The sequence below is a fragment of the Aulonocara stuartgranti genome (assembly GCF_965226115.1).
Source record: "Aulonocara stuartgranti genome assembly, chromosome: 3".
Classification (NCBI taxonomy): Eukaryota; Metazoa; Chordata; class Actinopteri; order Cichliformes; family Cichlidae; genus Aulonocara; species Aulonocara stuartgranti.
Window position 1 is genome coordinate 29,771,285 of NC_138941.1, and position 23,966 is coordinate 29,795,250.

The window sequence follows — 23,966 nt, forward strand, 5'->3', positions numbered from 1 at the left end:
TAAAGATCATTATCAGATGTTTTCAGACCAATACTGATATCTGATATGCCAATAAATAAATACATAAATGGCCTTCCCAAATATTCATTATGTGTATTTGTGTCCTTGCTTGCACTCTGCATAACGCTGCTTGGATCAGCTGGTTTTGTTTGTGATGTGTCAATAAGGAAGTTGCAGAGTGCCATGTGGTGGACATGCTATGCAATGTCAACACACTGAATAGTTTTTCCGTGACAGCTCTGCGTCATTTCTTGGCAGTTATAAATTCCAGGACATAATAATATAGACCGTAGGCTTATTTAAACGTAGGCTTAAGTTTATCGGCTTTGTCGTATCACGTCCTGTTGTATTGAGCTACGTGCCATTCTACTTTTTAAAGTAATTTGTGTTGTGTTTGAGAGAGCATTAAGTTTGCACTAATGATATCAGCTGAGCAACTGATATCAACATGTCTTCCAGTTGCTTTTTCCATGTGTTTGAGTTGTATTTATATGCATCGCCCTACGTCATGGTTAACATTAACTGAGGGTTAATAGTATGAGCTAACTAACTTAACAGTTTTACATTGTTGGTAAAAAAAAAGCATTGTTTTAAGAAAACAACTCCCGCATTGGTTAGACCCAAGGAATTGGGAGGATGGTCAAAAATGTTAATGCAAGTTGTCTGTTTTTGGACCTGACTAGTACCCAGGTAGCTTTAGTACCTAAGATCACAAGACTTCTAAAAGGGACACGGATCATGTTCATCGAAGACACTCGTGACGGCCTTTGTGCCGTATCCGCAGACATTTTTTAGAGCACTTCTCTATTGTTGCTAGACAATAACTGGTTGGTTATTGACAGCCAGGATCAGTTCTTCTGCCAATACAGTCCTACCCCATCTCGATTTTGATTTGGTGGCGGAAGAGAAGTGACCTTGACGAGTGCAGCAGTGTTCCAAAACCTGAAGCATTTTCATCTGAAAGCATTGTGAGTGCGAAGAAGAAAAATAAAATGAGCCAAGGACTTTGAGAGCTGTCAATCCAGAGCATTTTCAGAATTGAAATAGAAAACAGACTGCTGCTGGCGGGTCACATGACCGAGGCCAGAACATTCCTGGTGTACATCTCTGTGAAGCCTGCTTTTTGGTGCAAAAAGGCAACGTTTGAGACCGTGGGATGAAAGCATGCTGGTCCTGAATAATTCTCCTTGTGTGATGAGTGGGACTTCAAATATTACATTTTAGTATGCTATCAGGACCAATGAAATATTTCGATTTTTGATGGTTCATAATCCATAACTGCATGTTGCAGTGAGGACTTTTGCTTGGAGTCACTATTAAACATTGTTTTGATTACAGCACCGAGCAAGAGTCTTGAGCCAACCTGTAATTTTTTTGTTTTTTACTAAGAAAATAGGAAATAGATACAATATGTAAGACAAAATAGAGTTTGTGTAATTCTAACTAGCCTGAAGGTCGATATTTAGTATGACCACCTTTATTCTTCCATGAGAGTCTGATCTGTCTGTGGAAAGATTTGTAACTTCTTCATGTAGTCTTCAGGAGTATTCTCCAGGCTTCTTGAAGCACATTCAAAGCTTTTCTTTGGATGTTGGCTGGATTGTGTTGTGTTCTCTGTCGGGATGTTGTGATGGTACATTTCTATGTTCATAATTCCATCAATTTTGACAAGATCGCCAACGACTCTCACTGAAAAGCACCCCAGAACCTCGGCAGAGCCTCCACTGCTTTTTTTACATGGCTGTAGACATTTACTGTTGTACTTCTCTCCTGACCTCATCTGAACATATTTATAATTACATAAACCATCAAACGTCCAGTTTGGATTCATCACTTATCTTCAGTTCTGCAGCCAAAGCCTGCAGAACTATTGCTCAAGTCCTCTTTAAAAAAATACAAGTGTGACCCCTTGGAAGCAAGTAAAGATACAGTAAAGACAGAGAGGCACCTCAAGAATGCTGTACAGTACATTGCTAACAAATCCACATAGGGGGTGCTCTTTTGACTTCACTGAACAGTGCCTAACTTGGTGACCAGTCGTCCTCATAATTCAAAGCTGTGGATGTAATATAGTCTGTTATATTTACTCTGGTATTTGTCTTGTCAGTTCCAGTCTCCAGTTCTACCACAGATGGGCTTGTAGCTTTACAGCCACAGCACAGTGTCAGGGTGAATGAGTCCTCAGGCAGGCAGAGGGGACCAGATGTGTCAAGTGGTTGGGCTTGGGGCACAAAAGGCCCCCCGGGGCAACGTTGAAGAGCCTTGAGGAGGACTGGACTTGGGATCTCTCCATCACCACCCCTCACACCCCTTCCCTCTCTGGCTGGGGCTTTTCCTGGGCAGCGTGGCACAGTGTGTGGCCTGGCCCCGGGCCAGAGCCACTAGCCTGCCAGCCTCCCTCCCCTGAGACCAAAGACAAAGCTGGGACATGGCCAGGCACTCCACGCTCTCCGTTTATCTCTCCATCATTCCCCTTTCTCTTGCCAGACTCTTTCTTTTTCTTCTCAATCATTAGAGGTCATTTTGTCTCTCCTTTTTTTCTCTTCTTTTCTTTCCTGTTTTGTCTCTCCCTTTTTTGTCATATCAGCCCCTTTTTTTTTTTACCTGAATACACATTTTTTTCTGTTCCTTTTGTTCTATGCCGTGTTTTTCCTCTCCGTTGTTTATGTCAATCTCTCTGCACTCTTCCTAATCACTTCTTGCTCAGGGTTTCACACAGATCATTTCACACATACTTGCATATCTCAAGTCATTGTTGTTACACCTGCACATATGTTTGAACCGGCGGGCAAGACTAAACACACACAGGTGCACAGGTATCAAAACCTCCAGGTAAACTCTCACACTATCCCCACACAACAATTTTTTACACACAGTCTTCCTGAAGCCCTCTCACACACGTCTCCCACATAAACAGCCATATAGCAGAACTCCACAGATCCCATTTCCACACCCACACATACACCTCCTCCCTCTCTCCCTCTCTGTGGTGTGCGTGTTAGTTTCCCTATCATCCTGTCGCCTTGTGTGGCCTCCACATCAAACCAGCTGCTTTATCCAATAAAGGCTAGTGCTAGCTAACCAGCTAGCATGCATCATTCTTAGAGAGAGTGTGTGTGTGTGTGTGTGCCCACTCCACCCTCCTCAACCACCCACGGTGCTGCCACCAACAGCTCTGGTTTACTCTGTTACTTTAAAAAGATTAGTGATTTATTGGTTTTTCTTTCACTCTTACTTCATTAAAGTCATTTCATCATTCAGGTTTGATGTGTGTTCTGTTACTGCTGCTCTGACTTCGTCTGTCTCCCTTGTCCCAGAACAGAGAACCTCTTTTACTTCTTTTATATTTATTATTCTGTCTTCCTGTGTTTTCCAGTCTAATAACTTACTAACTTAATCCTCTGCCATCTCATAATGAGTCTGAACCACAACCTCACACAAGAAGGAAGAGCACCCACACACATGGAGGTGTCAAACTTTTTACTTGTTATAGATTGTAGTTATGTTCTTTTTAACCCTATAAAGCATGTTGGCTCAGTGGTTGTTGCTGTTAGCCTATAACAATAGTGGAACCTCAGCTCAAGCCTTTTTGACTCTCATGTGTGGACTCACATTCTTCCTGTATTGTGCAGTTTTTCACAAAGAGCTGCTAAGTTAACACTGCCTGTGTTTGCACAGGACAGTCTGGCAAAAAGAGATTCATGAGAGTTTGATGTCTGGTTAAATAACAGCTAATAAAAAATACATTAAAAAAACCCTGCATGACTGGCTGCATGGGTTAATATGTTCACACAGTGATGCTGGAAAATATGACAGCGTGCCCTTAGAATTTGGCAAATGTCAACATTTACATCACACCTGTCCATGCAAATTTTGTAACCATGAACTTTGCACTCATCTGCCTGGTGATGGCAAATTTCAGACTTTGGTTGTACAGTCTGCACTTTGGACGGCCAAATGGATCCATTTGAGCAATGATCACTTTTTATATGGACAGCTTTCAATGTGGCTATGTGCAACAGGTACTAGCTTCCGTTAGTGTAGCTTCTGAGCAGAAGCAGCCTATATTAAAGTAATGAAAAAAAAATCTAGTCCATGAACTGAAACCAAAGAATAAAAGTATGAAGCCCAAGCTGCTGTTGATAAGCCCACATTCCTCCCGTGAACTTTTGTGGCTCTTCGGCCTGAACTTATTCTCATCTCAAACACAAATTCTCTCAAAGACAATCAACAATCATGCCCCGCTTTTGTTCCTCTTAAGAAAAACTACCTACCGCAGTGTACCTCCAGATAGCGTTTCTAGAAGTCTTTGCTAATGACTAAGAATGAATTGATTTCTTAGAAATCCTTTTTGGAAATAAATGATTCTCCGAACACTTCTCCAGTGCTTCTTTGGGAAACCAGTAAAGCAGTTTTAAGGGGTATAATCATTTCATATTGCTCCCATTAAAATAAAAAAGATATTGAACAGGAAGACAAATTAGAAACCAAAATTAAAGAATTAGAAAATTCATTGCTCACTTTTCAATCTGAGAAAGTACTTTGTGAAATAAGAAAATATAAAATGAAAGATAATGACCTAATTAATGGAAAGACAAAATTCCTCATTGAGCGACTCAAAAGTAATAAATTCCAGTACAATAATAAGTCGAGCAAATACTTCTCAAACCTAATCAAACAGAATAAAGAAAAAACAACAAGGACTCAGCAGGAAAACAGTTCCACGGTTCGGCAGATATAAACTCATGGACTTTCATAAAAAACTGCACTCTTCAGACCTCAAGCCAAATAATGACGATATTCATGAACTCCTCAACATCATAATCCGTCCACATTTAACACAAGATCAAGTCGACATCTTAGAGAAACCATTATCTCCTGATGAGGCACAAGCCCAACAACAAAGCCCCTGAACCTCATGGCGTCCCTGCTGAGTGCTACAAACATTTCTGATCATTTCTTTCTCCACTTTTCGTAAGAATTATCTTGGATATTAAAACAACCTCTATAATCCCACCAAGTCTGAACACAGCAATGATCATCCTACTCATGAAACCAGTCCAGTCAAGAGTCTACCCTTCTAGCTTATTATCGTTGCTTTCTCTCGTAAATACGGACAATAAAATTAAAAGCAAAGCTTTAGCGCCCAGGCTAGATATGGTCGTCCCAACTCTTTCAATTTAATGCAGCTATCAATCAACAAATTTAACACCTTAATTATATGATTAGATGCAGAATAAGTATTTGACTGAGTTAACTGGAAATTTCTTTTGCAACATATCCTAATCTCAGGTTCGGAAAATCATTTATCAACTAGATTAAGGCATTCTAAGCTACACCCACAGCCATAGTAGGTGTAGCATATTACGGCCAATGGGTTGAGTACGTCAAGCTTCACTCCCCACATTGGTACGAGACGAGGATGTCCTCTGTCTCCATGTCTGTGCACTGTTCATTGAACCACTAGCAGCTGCAATTAGACAGAAGGAAAAGATCAGAGGCATTAAGAAAACTACTACAGAACATAAAACTGTTCTTTATGCAGATGATGTATTGTTGTTATTGCAAGACCCACAATCTTCCCTTCCAGAATTATTTACAGTCATTAATTCTTTTTCAAAGTTTCCAACTACTATGTGAATTGTTTAAAGTCTACAATCTCACGGCTCTGTATAGATAAGTGGCAGCCCTGGTATCGCCTTATTATCTTCACTCCCAAGTTCTCAGAGTTATTTAGCCTTAATTTCGCTCCACCACTCTTAAAGGTTCAAGATGATTTAAATAGATGGTCTAAAGTCCCTATATTACTTATAGAAAGTATAGCAATGATCAAAATGTTAGTTCTACCAAAAATGAATTATTTTTTTCCATTATTTCCAATTTCCCCAAATATGGTTTAATGGTAACTCCACTGTATCAGAATTCTATTGGAAAAATAAAAACCCTCATATAAAGCTTATAACATTACAAAAATCCAAATCCCAAGGGGGATTAGAATCTCCTAACTTTGAGTTATATCATTTAGCTAATCAGTTTAAATACTTTATTGAATGGCTTAAGTTCTCCCTGTCATGAACCGAAGTTCCGTGCGCAAGCTGGACCCAGAAGCAGAACACACACACCAGGGTAGGAGGGAATAAAGAAAGCAAATTTATTATAACTAAAGGTGTCCCGTGAGGGTAGCCAAAAAAACAACGTATGGAACCAGAAGAAACCGAGGGACTGGGGAGGTGAACTACGCAGGGAACGCCGAGAGCGGGGCTGTGAGAAGCTGCAAAACAAAAAGAGAAACAGATTACTGGGGTGCGGAAAAAAGGCAGCATACGAGGGAAGGTGGAGTATACGTCTTACGGAGGTAGCCGGGCTGAGTGAACCAGAGGGGGGGGGCTCCAAAAGGGTCGAGACGGCGAGGCTGATAGTGCTTCCGAATCTCAGGCGGACAGGTGGACAGGCAGGTGGCTCGCAAAAACGCCGAGTTGTGATCTGAGTACACAGGGTAAAACAGAGTCCGTTCCAATGGACAATTTGTCATAAGGGTTTTTTTCCCGCAGGTGTACGTTACCGCTGAGAGGCGACTACGGACTGGTGTGGAGCAGCAGGTAGGGCAGGATTAAATAGTCCACCTGGTGATCGCCTGGGATGGGATGCAGGTGTGGGGTTAGCAGCCACGCCCGTGGGCGTGGGCATCCCAACAGCACCCCGGACGCCGGGCCGCAGACCATGACACTCCCAACATGAAACTGCCTGGTCAGGTACCAAACAAGAACTTGGCAAAGATTTGCATTTGCTAGACCTACCAGTTATCACCCAGTAGGGCTGCTCGATTATGGCAAAAATGATAATAACGATTATTTTCACTGAAATTGAGATCACAATTATTTGACGATATTTATTTAACCCTTTAAGACCTACTATAGAACCAAGTCCACCAGAGCTTATATTATTTTTTTACATGCTGTAGTGCCATTTGTGGGAGCATTTCAAGTTGCTATACATCAATACAACTGTTATAGCCCATATTTTAATAATATGTATGCATTAAGTCCATAGTAATTACATAAATTGCAAAAAAGTGCAATAAACTACAAAAAAAATTGAAAATCGCTTTTGTTTTGTTTACATATATTTCTACTTGGAGAAATTTAAGAGGTTTATCCCTCAAAACCTTAAATACAATAAAGTTGCAAAAAATAGTTTCCCACCACAGGAAATTTATTTTGAGTGTCTTCATAGTTTTATTTTGGAGATACAGCAATTTTTATATACTGCAGGAAAAACAAAAAACAATCCTATGATGCAAATTTGCAAAGAAAACAGCATGTGCATCATTTCACTGTGGGAAGTGTTACGAACAGCTGATAGGAACGGCAAAGCGTGTTTCTGGAATATTATGTTTTTGTTCCTGCAAGCGCTTTTTATGCAATTTTTGCAAAGCTATATGTGGAACGAAACCGTGACCGAGGACAAGCTGATGGCATCAGATGTAAGTACAACTCCTCCGGTTTCATATGCAAAACAAATTATTGCGCTAGCTTACACGGTTCAGGTTCTACAGGGATTTAACAATAGTTACGCAAAACGGAGCGTGCTGCTCTGACCGGCTTTAAAGGGTTAACAATGACTTTAAAAAAATAATATAAAATAGTGTGCAACACCACTGAAGTTTTTTTTTTTTAAACTCTTTTCAACCAACGGCAGTCACTCTCCAAATAACTTCTGCTTAGCTTTCCGAGCTTCCCTCGGGTCCTCTTAATCAGCGGTCTCCAACCTTTTTTGAGCCACGGACCAGTTTATGCCCGACAATATTTTCACGGACCGGCCTTTAAGGTGTCGCGGATAAATGAGGGAGGGGCTAATAATCGGCTCAGTCATTTTTAATGATCGTTGAAAGCCCAGATCGTAATCGTGATTAAAATTCGATTAATTGAGCAGCCCTATCACCCAGTCTGTTAAAAAACACCAATCTGGAATAACCCCGACTTTATATTCAATTATAGCTTGTTCAGTTCAGCTATCTGGAAAGAAAAAGGAATTACTCTTCCCAGTCATTTATTTCATGATATCTCCTTTGTCAGTTTTCAATATTTATAAATAAATATAAATAAAATCAATTATACTTTCTAAACTTTACATTACTCCTATTAAATGTAATTATTCAATTCCAATAGAACAGAGGTGTTGAACTCCAGACCTCGAGGACCGGTGCCCTGCAGGTTTTAGATATCACCCTGGGTCAACACATCTGAATCAGATGATTAGTTCATTACCAGGCTTCTGGAGACATGTTGTGGAGGTAATTTAGCCATTTAAACCACCTGTGTTTGATCAAGGACACATCTAAAACCCATAGGACACCGGCCCTCGAGACACCTGTGCAATAGAACATCTCTTAAAACTTACAGCACCTCAGATAACATCTCCAATAAAACAAACACACTAAACAGCTGTCTTACTTGCTCCCACTGTCTTCAAAGCTGTGCATCCTAGGTGACTTGTCATCTATTCAGGTCCCAATGACGGTATTCTCCTTGCAGCCCTAACTATTGCCAAGAAGGTCATACAGGAAACGGGAAGGTCAAACAGGAAATAAAAAAATAGTATAAACATTGTGCAATGGAAAAACCTTCTAACAGATCATATATCCCTGGAAAAAATGTCTGCATCACTACATATGAAAACTTACTATAATAATCAATAAACTAACTACTGAATTTGCTTGATTTCTAATACTTTAAACATCATGTCCACATATTGTAATTACTGCTATTTAAACTGACATTTATATACGTATAGTATTCTTAGCCCTCTATTAATCCACAGCAGAGACCCTAACTCAAGGGCATGCTGACCCATTGTGCATTGATATTAACTGTTTGTGTGTGTGTGTGTGTGTGTGTGTGTGTGTGTGTGTGTGTGTGTGTGTGTGTGTGTGTGTGTGTACAGGGGAGGTAATCTTTTTAGTTCCAAGAATTGTTTGAAGTTTCTCCTTGGTTTGCTCTAAACTTTAACATCAAACAGTTAGGTCAACCTTCCTGCCTTCATCTTTGTACTCTTCTCCTCCTCTCAGTATCCCCCCTCCACCTTCTCTCTCTCTCTGATCTGGTGAAAGTAACATTGGAGTGTCCTGCAGATAAAGAATGAGAATGTCAGGTTAAACTAACCGACATCCCTAACGTACAAACTAAGACACATCATAGGCAAGGGGCAGCATGTTGTGCTGTTCAATGAAATGGGACAAAGACTTTACGAAGCTGCATGCATTCAAATCAGTGTGTGTGTGTGTGTGTGTGTGTGTGTGTGTGTGTGTGTGTGTGTGTGTGTGTGTGTGTGTGTGTGCGTGCGCGCGCGCAGCTGGTACAGCCAGTTGTTTCATCATCACTCTGTTTCCATGTTTGACACACTGGGCTATTTTTACCCCACAGTCCAGCCGTAGCCCGTTAGATGACTCACGAGTACTTGTGCAGCTAGCTTGCTCGTGCACACTGAAGTTGAGGATTTCCACTGAGATGCACGTGCTGTTGAAAAAACTCACAGATTTACTTTACCTCTGTTGCTATGGTGTCTGTTTGCATAGACTGTATGTGTGTGTGTTTGCGTGTTTGTGTGCATGTGTCATGTGCCTCTTGGGCAGACAATGAACAGCTGCATGTGGCTTGTGTTTGTGTATCTGACAGCAGCTGGCCCCTCTCTCTCTCTCCTGTCTGGACTCATTGTGAGCCCTCCTCCTCGTTCTCTGGCTAACAGAGCAATGACCATTTATTTGACGCACACACAACGCCACATTCACATATGATGCTTATTTGTTTCTTGGTGTAAGAGGAACCAGATGCAATGCATCACATGCGCATGCTTTTGATACTTAAAGTGGTGTGTGCCTTTTTGTATCATGTGTGTCTGCAAAAGTCCTTCTATGTCCTTTGTTCTTGGGTGTTTCAGTGTACACGTTTGTGTTCTTGTGAGCGTGCCATATGTCATCACGCTGTAGAAGATCAGGAGTAAACTTTTGTGCGTGTAGCCCACGTCTCCTGGTTACGGTGCTCTTTGCTTTGTCTTAATTTCCACTCTTTTTTGTTGTTTTGGCATGCTGACTCAGCTTATCTGAAGAATTAATAGGGTGTGTATTGGAGATCCGGCAAAGTTTAATAGGGTCTGTGTGCTTTCTGGGCTCAGATTCATGGCCCAGTGAGCCAACAGTCTCTGAATGCTGTGTGTGTGTGTCTTCTGTGATAGCGTTTTAACGAGTCATTACAGCATATGTGTTGGCAGGGGTATGCTAGCAAAGTATTTACTGTATATGGGCCCTATAGGTGAACCGAATGGGGTGTACATGCTTGTGTGTTTGTGTGTACCCATGTATACAATGATGTATTGACCTTGTCTCTCATTGCCAGTTCCCAGAAGGTTGATGAATAAATAAAGGCGTGACGCCTTCCCAGTGAGCCTGTGTCTGCTGCTGGCAAGACAAAATGACACACCACACACACACACAAACACAGACGTGCACAAAGCTCCCTGCCACTATGTTTGCAAGCCCATGTTTGCACAGTGGAATAATGTTGGTCCTCTGCAACACTCTGACCCAGTGTCCTACCTTCTCTGTGCCTCTGCATTCATGGCCATTTCTTGGATGTGTGAGTTTGCTTGGCAAACTGCCCAAGTTCTCACCCTCTCCTGGTGGCCTCTTTGTTTTATAGCCTGCTTGGTCAGGTTTCCAAATTGCATCCAAGGCTTCTGGTATAGATTTTACTTTGGAATTTAGCATTCAGGAAAGTCATAGCTTGTATTAGAAACACTGCAGATATTACCTGTAAGCTTGTGTGCTGCAGATAAAAAAAAAAAGATCACTAAACACCCATTAGCTGGGATATCTTCTAAAGAATAAAGACCTCGCTTGGCTTACTAATGTTTAATGTTTGTAAGTGGACCCTCAAGAAAACACTGTATAACAATGTTTTGTGTGGAAGCAGTGTAAGTTCAGTTCAACTTTCAATTCACATTTATGTATTTCACATTTAGTCAAATCAAGGCTCTATATTGTAAGGTAAAGGTCCTACAATAATACACAGAAAATCCCAAGAATCAGACAAGCCACTATAAACTAGCACTTGGCAAGAGTGGGAAGGAAAAACTCCCTGTTAACAGGAAGGAAGCTCTGGTAAAAGCAGTTTTAAACAAAAATTATTATTTTTTGCATATGAAACCGGAGGAGTTGTACTTACATCTCATGCTATCAGCTTGTCCTAGGTCACGGTTTCCTTCCACATAAAGCTTTGCAAAAATTGCATAAAAACCACTTGCCGCAACAAAAACATAATATTCCAGAAACACACTTTGCCGATCCGATCAGCTGTTTGTAACACTACGTTGGAATAGACATCAGCGCAAACTATCGCATGTTCGCCTTACCTGCCCAAAACCGGAAGTGGCGTCATTTTCAGAAAGTTAGTTTTTTACCTTCAGGGCCTTATAAACCTATACTGGTGTTTTTAAAAGTTATGTTTGACTTTATGGCTTTCTGTGTCGTTTCTGGGATGCTTAGAACTCCAATTGAGCTGCTGGAAATAGTTTATTTTGATGTATATGCTGGGGTTTTTTTGCAAATTTGCATTATAGTATTTATTTTTGTTTTTCCTGCAGTATATAAAAATTGGTGTATTTCAAAAATAAAACTATGAAGACACTCAAAATAAATTTCCTGTGGTGGGAAACTATTTTGTGCAACTTTTTGGTATTGTATTTGAGGGATATCCTTCTTAAATTTCTCTAACTAGAAACAAAAAATATTTTTTTTGAAGTTTATTGCACTTTTTTGCAATTTATGTAATTACTATCCACTTAATGCGTACATATTGTTAAAATTTGGGCTATAATGGTTGTATTGATGTATAGCAACTTGAAATACTCCCAAAAATGGCACTACAGCATGTAAAATATAAAGATAAGCTCTGGCGGACTTGGTGTTATGGTAGGTCTTAAAGGGTTAAGTACCCTCACAAGTAAGCCTGCAGTCTGAGAGTGAAAGGCTCTATTAGCTACTGTCTGTAGCTAATGATCATCTGCACAAGATAAAACCAAAACACATGTTTTGGTCTCATATTTGGGGAAAAGGAAAATAGAACCTCATCATGGTAAAATATGGTGGTAGTGTCATTGCATCTGGGAACCGAATCTCAAGGGACAGTGGGCTTTTCAGACACTCTTTCACTATAAGTAATGTGTCCCACAAAGACGCTTTGGCCCTGTTGTTGGCCATGTGTTATGGGTTATGCGTGTTATTGACAAAGTCTGATGTTTTTGTCCGGTTGAGTTCCCTTTAACTAGATTTAGAATGACATTTTGGGTCATAATTAAGGGTTAACACAATTTTCAAACACCAGGGTAACTAGTGAGTTTGATGTGCTCAGACTGTCATGCACAGACACAAGAAAACACACACATACAGAGCGGTAGGGGTGGTCGGTATGAACTCAGACCACTGCTGAGGTCACAAGGTTTAGTTTGGGGTCAAAAGTTAGGCCTGACTGTCAGGCTACTACACGTGCTCATAGCAGGTGTCCTAGCAACCAGGCAGAGGGAGGGCGAGGTTACGAATACACAATGGAAGAAATGTGTTTAAGCAGTAAGGGACCGACAAAAATATTCTCTCCCACAAATGTAGCACATGCTGCACCATATTGAACACAGTCGTGGGATTTTTCTTTTCGGCTCGATTTACTGCTGTTGCGTCATTTGGTCATCTCCACCCACTCCATTTCCCTGCATTGCATCTTCTAATTAGTAGCTCAAACAAAAACTATTCATTCGCAAAACAGCTTCGCACATGCACTCACCAAAACATACCTTTTGTACGCTCAGCAATTAAATCTTAATGGCATATTTGGCTGTCACTATTCCCCTGAAACAGTTAAGAATCAAGCACACTTGCAGGGTTTCAGCTGAACTCGTGTTTATAATTCAATGAATAATCTGTGCACACATGTTACACAAGGTAAACCATGTTTATTCTTCCTACTGTAGCTTTCATTTGCGGCCACATCTTACGAGAGTCTGGTTGGTGTTTATTTTTGGGGGTTTTTGCTAAAAAAAAAATGAGCCTAAGTAACCGTGTTACTGAGTGTAAGTGTTATTGACTTCCCCTTCAGGGGTTTGGCCCTGTGACTAACTTGTGTATGACATTGGTTCAGTTGGTTTTTCTGGGGAATGATAGACTTCCTTTCTGAACTAGCCATACCTACTGTAAAGTGGATGCCAACAGGGATAATTGACTACAGGAAGCCAGAGTGTTTAGATAGGCTCAAGTTTCAGGATGCAATTATCCACGTTTTGTTTTGTTTTTTTGTGTTTTTTTTCTGTGTGCTCTTTGACACCCTTGCAAAATTTGCTCATCAGTCATGCACCAACCACGGAAATCACTTTGGCATCGCTCCACCTCTGCTCTGTCTGTGTGTTTCTTTTTGGGATCGTGTTGTTGCATTTAACTCTTTTACGTACAGTAAATGAAGTTGCCCATTTAATCTGAAGAGCAGTTCCTTTTCACATCTACTTGGTGCTCGTAAACTTGTTATCTTTACCTTCGGCATAACTTATTCAACTGGAGGCACCTTAGTATTTGTAATTTCTGTTGAAAATGTGGTTCTTGACTTAATTATGTTTTGGGTTTTTGTGGTTTTCTACCTATTCATTTTCAGTCATGTACAATCCATGTAGACACTGCTTTAGCTCTCATTAACACCACTATAACTCATAGTAATGGCCATCATGAAACCAAGTAAGCTGAGGCGTTATTGGACATCATAAATCATGAGGGTGGAAGGTTACACTTGTCTGTATTTATAACATCTTTTCAGAATGGCTTTGAGTCCTAACTGTGACACATACAACCTTAGTTACATTTCCACACACAATATACCAGAAAAGCTTTACACTGACTTTTCTCCTGGCTTACTTGGAAGTTACAAAAAGGGTTAAAAGTGTTTTAAATGGTTATCTACATTTTTATTTACACATCTCTGCTTTAAGTGTATGTTTCCTTTGCCACTCGGGGGGAACTTGCGTATGCTATTCATGAAGGTACTTTTTTGTTTGTTTGTTTTTTCCATTTTAAAGTGTGCATATATAGTTCAAAGAAAGTGGATATCTTTGATGTGGGCTTACTGGTGTAATCGCAGTGAGTTATAAATTCCTTCCTACCCTGTCTCCGTCCCTGTCAGATACTCTTCACACGCATATGAGTTGTCCCTTTTGAGGTCAGGGCTGCACACATCAAAGCGAAGCACACTTTCAAATGTGCACTTCACTCTATATGTGTTGTTTTCGGTGTTCACGTCATGTTCGAGAAAAAAAAGCACCTCATAGTAATTCCTTAAATGTCACTTTGCCAGTCTAATTTTATTATTCAACAAACCTACCTGGTTCAAGTTGAAATTGATTATTGTCACAATCAATGGATATAGATAAAAAAGCCTTAAATGCACAAGTTAGAGTGACATTGTGTAAATTGTGCCAAAAAAGTAACTTGCAATTATTTTATTTCTTTGTACATGGAGGACGTTAGAGCTAAACAGAAACAGAGATACAGAGAGATAGACCAAAGGCGGCAGATAAGAGAATTTGTAGGTGTGTCTGTAGTGTGAAGGCAAATTTTAATTTGTATCTGCACCTTCAGAATCAAGATATACCGGATCATACCTGTGTTTTAACATCCCACAAGGGATGTTCGAGCCTTATCTCATGAACTAAAGTCAGGGCTCTTACAAATGAAAATATGCATAAAAATGCTTAATTATACCTGATATTGTCACAGTTACATATTTACATAAAATTAGACAATAAGACACAATATATTGTGACCCTCCCATCACCTGAGAGTGGACAATGGCTATATACTAACAATATGGGAGTTTACTTAAAAATCAAACGTTACCTCTGATAAACAGTTTGATGATGTTCTCATATCATTAGAGTTTCGTGTCCAACAATGTTAGATCCACTTCAAAGAAAATTTCATCAACTCTGGCTAAGAGCAGCTAACAGCAGCAAAGACAGCAGCTGTTACCAACCGAAAAGTTCAGGATATCCTCAACAAAACACCTCAGTATCACTGTGTAACCAGAGAGAAGTGAGCTTCACTGACTCATCGAATGACATTGGAGTCCTTTCACGAAGTTTTAGAGCGTTCTCCGGAGTAAACAGACGTGGACACATTGAAAGCTGAGGTAAATAGTGGACTGACAGCCTGCACTCAGTACAAATGAATGGCACCCAGAGTTGCTTGTCCTACAGTGGCCACCGTAGCTAGGATTATGCGCTCTACTTGGGAGGAATAAGAAAACAGAATTCAGTTGACTGCAATCTGCAATTTACTGAGATCTAGTGTTAAGAGTTTGAAGACTTTAACTACAGTAAAACTAAGGAAAACAGTGCTTTGAAGCCACGGCACGACTAAAATTAACCACCTTTGACCATGTGCAATAACCTGTCTCGTTGTCTTTGAAATGGTTCCTTCGAAGACAGGGATCAGGTCTTTGTCCGCTCACTTTCAGTTAGCATCTTCAAATGGACTTTGGTGCATCAAGAAAGTAGTAACATGGAGACACTCAGTATCAGTATGCTATCTAATTGGGATTGAATGGTGGCCAAGTTGGCAATTACACGCAATGTGTTTGTGATAATATGGCAATTAACTGTGATAAAATGGCAAAATAATAAATGTGTTGCCATCTAGTTATACAGAAATTCACATTAGCTACTCACATTAAGAAAGAAGCCAGAACATTAAAACTTTAAACCACAAATTTGGAAATCCTTTCATAAAAAGTGGTGTAGTTCCTGCAAGATGGCAATTTAGGTCCAAATTCACATAGACACTAGTAGGGCTGTTCGATATAACGATATAAAAACGTCTATCGTTTCATTTTACGCTATCGTTTGTTTCGTGGTGTCGCAAAGTAAACTGTTTACGTCAATATTTTTTCACCGTTCTGATGGTCACTGTAGTGGCTATATTAATTTCTTAACGTTCTCTATTTCTCTTATATTTAATATAACCACACTACGGACGGACAAGCGCCTGTTTTTATGCGTTGTCGTTAGCAACAACGACGGTAAAACCATCGCGTGTCCGCTTGTTTATTTTCCACATAAGCCTTTCAGAATAAAGCTCAAGATCCTGTTGAAACTTTTCAAAACAAACTGAATCACATGAAAGAGTATGCAGAGTATTTACGGATGAGAAGCAAAGAAGAGCCGTCAGGTGCTAAAAAGTAAACCTTAGACTCAAACGTTAGAACAGGCTTTTCCCCGCAGCACGCCGTGTAATAAATACTCACAAAGAAAACGGCGGCCGTTACAACTTATGTCTAAAAATGTATAGTTTCATGCATCTGTTAAAACACTCGACTCCAGCTACATGACGCGCAGCTGGAAACACTTCACGCAAGTCGAGCTGCCCGAGATTCACAGAATTTACAGAAAATGTAAATTTTTTGTGATTTATATCGTTATCAGGAGGATAGATGTCTTATATCGGGATATGAGATTGTGGTCATATCGCACAGCCCTAGACACTAGGAAACCTTGCCAAGGTTAAACTCTTGTTATACATTGGAAAATAATCACAATACAACCAATTGATTCAAGTCCAGTATTGCAGAGTTATTTGCAAACCTTCGCCTGTCTATCTATCTGAGTGATTACAGTCAGGTTGAGTTAGGCTCTGAGTGTTTCGAGACAGGTTGCCTCCCACATGGTGAACAGTCATGTTGCACAAAGATTGAAAGTGGTCACCCAGAGGTTGAGGTTTTTCTGCTTCTAGTTATTGCTACAACTTGTTGCAGTCGATCTCTAACAGCAAAAAATCAACAAAATGTCAATGCAGCCACCGCACAACCACATTTTTCTTCGTGGTCAAGACGTTGCTGTTGTAATTTTACTGTAATGTGGCTGAGCCATTACTTAATTACCTAAATTAGTTAAGCAATAATATGTGAGAATACTTTCTAAAACTGCATCCCTGTGGCCTAATCCCTACATGCAAACATACTGTAGCTAGAGAGTCAATGTGGCAAAGAGAGCTATACATGTAGATTTATCCACCATTTAAATACTCTGTTACTACGTTATGTTAATGCGATAATTTCAAATCATTAATTGGGCAGGAAAGGTGTAGAAGCAGGTGTGTAAGAGAAAGATTATTTCAGTCTGACGGCAGTCTAAAGAGACAGCAGATTGGACAGACAGATGATAGCATATGGATGAAGAAAGATAGAAAACTAATTAAAAAAAGGAGAGTTAGGTTGGGTGTTGGTTCCTCTAGGAGTAATGGTCCCAGGTGTGTGAGATGAGGGGAAACAGGAAGGATGAGGGAAGGCGAAGGAATCTAGGTCCCCATATGCTCTATGAAGTCTGTCTTTCCTTCGCTCTCTTTCATCCCCTTTCATTTCAGGCTTTGCACAGACTCAGTGAGACATGCTGATCTTAGATCGCCTTTATTCCATTTGTGCATCTTCCTCGCCGTTCTGCCTCTCAGCATCTTTACTAGCTCTTATAGTGCACTGCAGGTTAAGTGAGGTGACACTGAAACTGAGTGGGTGGTGGTTTGGCGATGGAGTGACTGCGTGGCTGTTTGCATTTGTTTTTGTGTGGATTTCAGTAAGCTCTGATGATTTGTCCTCGCAGTCTAAGGTGTGTTTGGTGAGGATTCTATTCGCTGTTCTCTTTGTGGATATGGATTTCAGCATTTGTTTCTCACATTCTCTTGTTTTTTCCCTATTTAACTTGTCTGGTTGCTGAACTGGTTCCTTGCAGGTTTCTACTTTGTTGCACAGATTTGCGTGTACGGCGCAAGGCCACGTATCCCCACCGGTGTTTCCTTCCTTGACCACAGCGCAGAAACATGCCACGGATTGAAATGACAAGTCGTCTAAAAATAGCCACTAAACTCACTCACCCTTCCCTTAAAGCAGCCCCACTCTGGCCGGATGATCACCTCCCCAATCACTGATCTCTCCACCCTAGCATGAAATGCAGGCTGCTCCCACTGTACATTCCACCCAGAGGAATGAGCCAACTCCCTTGTAAATTAGAGAGAGGGGGATTGTCATTGTTTTCTGCCAAACAAAAGCAGCAAGCAAACCGGAGCAGAACAGCTTCTAACCACTGGTTAGTTTGGCTTAGCAGCCAAGGGGGGCGGCTGCTGCGTCACAAGGTTGGAGTGCCTCAAGGATTCGTCGCAGGGCCCTTTATCGCTTTCTTTTTTTTCCTGCCATCTCAATTCTCTATTATTGTGGGCATGTAAGTGTGCCCATGTGCAGGCCCTCAGGCTGTTGTCAGGCAGATCATGGGAAATGTCGGGAGCTAGCCTGGCTGTGTGCATTTACCTACGTATCTCTGTTCCCTAAAGAAGAAAAAGAAAGAAAGCAGAAGGAAAGAAGTGAGACTAGGGAATCAGGAGCAGGCTTACAACAGAGGAATGGAGTGAATTCCTTGACGTGTATAAAACATGTCCGTAGGGGGAATTACAAGCACAGCAAGATTCACAGACTTCCAACTTCTTAAAACAACACTCACTGTCCCACACCCCCAACCCCCTCCTTCGCCATTCTCAGCCTGCACTCCACTACCACCCCCTCCACCCGTGCTCCTTGCCCCTGGAGTAGTTAAAGGCAAGGGATAATCTGTGGAGGAATTCCAAAAGGCAGGAATCCAGGGATTATCCAAAGGAAGAAAATGGTAGATGATGGAATTATTTAGGGTTTACCTGAAATCATTGCTCGGGTTTTGTGCTTTTGAGATGGAAATTGGTAAAGGCTTGACTGATTTTTATTTTGAAAATTAAATGCATTTAGAGCTTTGGCTGTGTTAAAGTCAGCGTTTGTGGGGTTTTAAGAGTTTCCTAATGCAGACAGTAGGCAGATTAATTTAAGGAGAGTTAAAATCATTGTTTGTTGCTGCTGGATTTTTTTAAACACTAATGATAGAGGTAATAAAACTGTGGGACATTCTTACTAGTTTCATTGTTTCTTTAAAAAACGACTTTCTTCCAACTTATTTAAGTCTCCAGGTTACCTAGTCTGACACATTATTAGTATTAAATAGTTGCACAATATAAATAATCTGATATTCTGTGTGGGCTCGTTTTCTTCTGTTGCTCCATTTTTCTCTGAGCCACCAGTGGACTGGCAGCAAACACAAAGGAATTGTGGGAATTGTTATTGAATTTAAGGCTAATTGCACTGATATGATAACAATTTGGTTTTGACGTACCATGGCTTCGCAAAATAACACTGTTTTCAAAGCCATCACGCGAGTGCTATTTATGCAAAATAATTTATCGCACATACAGTTTTTTTTTCATTGCATGTCGCTGTAGAGCTCTACAGGACCAATTGAATTAACTGAGAAGTGTTTTAATAAACTGGAAATTGTATAATGAGTTAGTTTTTGACATGCTAGTCCTACCATGGCAAATTTGTTGCCTTCACCCTTTATTTCAGTGCAGATCTTTGGGGTTTGGAAACTGTGGAAAGTGAAACTCAGGCTGTATCTGTTCAAAGCTCTCTGTGGTGCAGTGAAATAACTAATGCTTCCTATTACTTTATTTGACCTCCAGAATTTGGCAGAGAAAAATCGTCCTTGTGTTCCTTATGTGGCTACAGCCTCAGGCTACGGTAAATATAGGCTGGCAGCAGAATAGTGTTGTGTTACATTATCTGTGTATGGCTGTTATTGTAAACAGGCTACATCTTTGGGGCTTAGCTCCTCCTGTCCTACTTAGCTGGTCGATAAACAGGCTTTAGCTTTAATTATGTGATGTCTGATATTGCACGTTCTTACATCATACTGGTGTCTTGTTTATGTGTTTTGTCTGGCCCTGTGTTATTCTGTGCATGTGCGTGTTTGTCCATCACTATTTTTCCGAGCCTCTGCCTGTGGATGCAGTTTGAATATCTGAGGATATAATAACCGTGGGTGTATGTCTGGCAAGTGTAATTGCTGCCACTCTGCACGGCTGGTCAATAGACTAGTACTGTGTTTGTGTGTGTGTGTGTTTTCATATTTACATGGAGAATTACATCAGATCCTTTTTTTAAATATCTAAATGTCAGTACATATTTTCTGCTATAGTTTCATCTATGTAGTTTTAGTTGAGACATATGATTGTGTGTATGTGTTTTCGTTAATATACATTCAGCACCAACTTTAGGTACAGCGGTAAAATATTATCCACTCATTTCAATTCATTTCAGTTTTATTTATATAGCATCAAATCTCAATAAAAGTCACGTCAGGCACTTTGTAAAGTAAAGACCTAAAATTATATAGAAAAGAACCCACAACAGTCCCATCCCAAGACCCCATGTGAGGAGGCAGTTGGCGACAGTGGGAAGGAAAAACTCCCTTTTAATAGGAAGAAACCTCCTGCTAATGCAGTTCTGTACACCGACACTAGTTACTTTAACGGTAAACAAAATTTGATGACCTTTTTGACAAAATCAACTGAAAATTCGATTTGAAAAGCTTCATAAAGGTGAGTCAGTTGCATTAGATTTGAGAGGCATGGCTAATAAAACGTGTTTTTCTCGCACTACTGAAGTATGTTTAAGTGTTACATTTGTTGCATTGTGTTCAATGGCATTATAATAGGCAAATAAATTAATCAGCTTGGAGTTCAATATTTTTTTTAGTTAAAAATACTATAAAACTTTAGAAGTCTCTGCCAGGATTATTTCAGGAATATGACAGAAAAAAAGTCAAGGAAACAGCGTCTGTGATTGGCCAATCTCCCAATCAAAGTCTTCTTCATTAATTCAAACTGATCCGACTTTCCTTTGGAGGATTATCTGATGATGAGTCAACCCGCCATTTTCAGTTTAAGAGTTTACACTTTCAAAGCCGAGGCTGTGATCAGGTGCATGGATTTTGGGGGACAGGAATGTAACTTTACTCTAAGATGCTGAGGTTTCTGGGAGAGAGCATTCAACACAAACAACCTTGACTGCAACACGTGCCAGCACGCTTCATGAAAATAGTATTTTTATTTCTTTGTCCACCACCTGCCCCAGTTTCCAACTTCCTTGACAATTTGGCCGCTTCCCAGAAGTGTAAAAGTGTGCTCTTCTGACACAGTGGAGGAGAACCAGGATGTATCACAGAGATAAAAGTTCAAGGGGATAGAGCGATACTTCTCCTGAATAATCTGCTCAAAGCAGGAATTGGGTGCAAATATTTGATGCAAAATATTAAGATAAGTGCAAAGTTCAGTATCTACTTACTTTATGTCAAATGGGTGTAACATGCAGTGGAAGTGTTGGTCTGTGTGAAGTGGCTTTTTACTCAGCTCTACTATGTCTGATTTCTATTGGCCAGTGCTGCTGTGGAAATGTGTGAATTATTTGTAATCTCTGTGGTATGCTTGCTTTTCAGGTACAGGCATTTGGCCACCCACTTAGTCCATACACATCCAGAGTGTTCTCAACAGTGGCAGGTAAGATGAACAAGCTTATGCGTGTGTGTGCGTGTGTGTATTTTTACTCTAATAGATTATCGATGCACTGCTGGGTTGGTTGGCTGCAGCAGACAGTGGAAATGGGCCTGGCCTCCCCTGAGGAAACGAGATAGCTCACACAGGCACACTACACACAGTAGCTACAGACACAGGCACAGTGTGACTTGCGAGGGAAAAAAAAGCTCTCACGCGCAAGACTTTAAAGCACATTTTGCACACTCACACACACTTACGAACAATTAGACACACCACACACCTGCTGGGTTTTCAGATGAAGCTGAGCTCCATACTGGCTCTAACCGAAGATAAAAGGGGGAGAAGAAGAAAGACAGGCAGGAGAGGAGGGACTAGAGAGAGGGATGGGAAGGTTGAGGAGAAGAGAGGAGGCGGGTAGGGAGCTATAAGACAAAGACAGAAAGCAGATAAAGCAGGAAGAGGAGGGGCATGGATGAAGAGTGATGGCCAACTCTTCCACCTCTCCTCCCTTCTTCCGTCTCACTCTCCTTTGTGAACAGATGGATAGAGGTATCAGATTGTAATGAGAGCCAAAACAGGAAAAAAGGGCTAGAAAGACACATATGTACGCTACACACACACACACACATGACTGAACACAACACTTTTAACTATGCTGACAGATGCAGTACTTTGCATCCCGTGTAGTTTACTGGCTCTACGTTGTCCACAGCCATAATATTTACATGCATTCAGGTCAGATGGGTTCTGCAATACAGTGAGTTCACTGTATACAAAAATGTTACAAATCTGAGCAGTGCCTAGTGATGATGTTTCTCCTAGATAGACACACAGGGAAGAAGCTAGAGGCTCCAGGCGTGTGATGCATCAGACGAACAGAGGAAAGAAAGAGATGAGGCGAGATGAGCCCTGTACATTCTTACATGCAGAGTTATGAGGGTATGGTGAAGAATCCAAAAGTCACAAGTGTCAGTGAGTTCAACAGCAGGATGTGTTGAGCAATTTATACGCCAAGCAACTTCAGGAATGCTGCTTTATTCAATATTAACACACATTTAAGGGGAACACTAGTGGTCTATAATCACTTCAGTCATCAGTTAACAGTTTAAACATTAACAATCCTACGAGTCTTTGTGCTGTCAGGTGCAAAACTGTACTCCGTCTCCAACTATGTTTATATCTAACTGTCAATTTAAGGTTTGCAAACTTTTAAACATTCAAACGAAGTGAACTCTCAATAGGATGTTTTCCATCAGTTTTTTGGAAATTGCTGTCGAAGTTGAGCATCCACTAAAAAGCTGGGAAGTGTCTTTCGGCAGCCGATTGGGGTTAGGTTTCCTTGGAGGATTTTTCACTACTCCCAAGCTTTTCCATAACTTTTTTGAAAGAAGTGCCAAAAATGGCCTTTAAAAGCACTTACCGACGGCCTTGCCGAGAGCTGGATTTGAAGATTAATGTCTCTCTCATGTGTGTCGGCTAAATGGCCGCAGGCAGCAGCTGCTTAGCTTAGCACAAAGCCTGTAAACAGACATCCTGAAGCCTTGTCATCGCTGTGCTTTTGGATGTCATCCAGTTTAGTTTTCAGGAAGCTACTGTTACAGGGAAAGGAAAAGTGTGGCACATAACCCTTTGGAAAACCACAACTTGTCAGTTGCACTCTTCTTCTGATCTAACTCTTGGCAAGGAAGCAGGTCTTTCTTAAAGAGCAGTATTGTAGTCGTACAAAAAGAGACGTACATGCGTCTTCGCAGAGAAGGGTCGTTTTAGCTCTGTGTGTGTGTGTGTGTGTGTGTGTGTGTGTGTGTGTGTGTGTGTGTGTGCGTTGACGCTTATTGTGGTGCCTTTGCATCTACTCACAGGGTAAATCAGTTGCTTTTCTTAGTGACTGCTAAACGCACTGGTAATCCTTCCAGTTGAACTTGTTGTGGCAAAGAATCAACAGCAGAAGAAGAGTGCAACACATTTCAGGGAAACAAAGAGGGAGGGGGTGCAGGGAGAGGCAAAGCCTAAACTAGTATTAAATGAACACAGCTGTGCCTCGTTAAACATTAATTGGCAATTAATCAGACCCCACCCCCCCATCCCCAGTTGATTATATCTTTATATCTTTAAAAAAAAAGGGAGAGAGAGAGAGAATAAAGTAAATTATTCACCAGCATCAGGAAAATCTGTTCCATCACAACCTCTCCGTCTCCCTCCCTGCTTCTTCTCTCCTCCATCTTCTTGCCCGTCTCCTCCCTCTCTGTGCTTCTTTCATTTCATTAATATAGTTTTATGCCTTTATCTGCGCTTCCTTCCCCTCATCCGTCTATAGTTTATCCAAAGATGGAAAACGAGGGAGCGAAAGAGAGATGTCATAGAACGGAGGAAGTGCCAGAGGGGGCGAAGGATGGAAGACGGGGAGGAAGGAGAGGCCCCCAAATGAAGGATTACAACAGGGAGAGCGGGACTGTTAGTTAACTGCGTGTGCGGATACATCCTCACT

The 23,966-nt window shown here is 40.8% G+C and overlaps 1 long non-coding RNA gene across 2 annotated transcripts in view; it reads left to right on the forward strand.

Moving 5' to 3' along the window:
* LOC309702112 overlaps window positions 1-21,439 on the forward strand; it is a 42,589-nt gene extending 21,150 nt beyond the window's left edge. The window contains exons 3-4 of one of the 2 annotated variants that reach the window (XR_014275382.1): window positions 6,552-6,599; window positions 21,424-21,439. This is a non-coding gene — a long non-coding RNA (uncharacterized lncRNA). Of the gene's footprint in view, window positions 1-2,107; window positions 3,165-6,551; window positions 6,600-21,423 lie in introns of those variants that run through there. The other variant, XR_014275381.1, reaches the window with a different exon arrangement.
* Window positions 21,440-23,966: the final 2,527 nt, after the last annotated feature.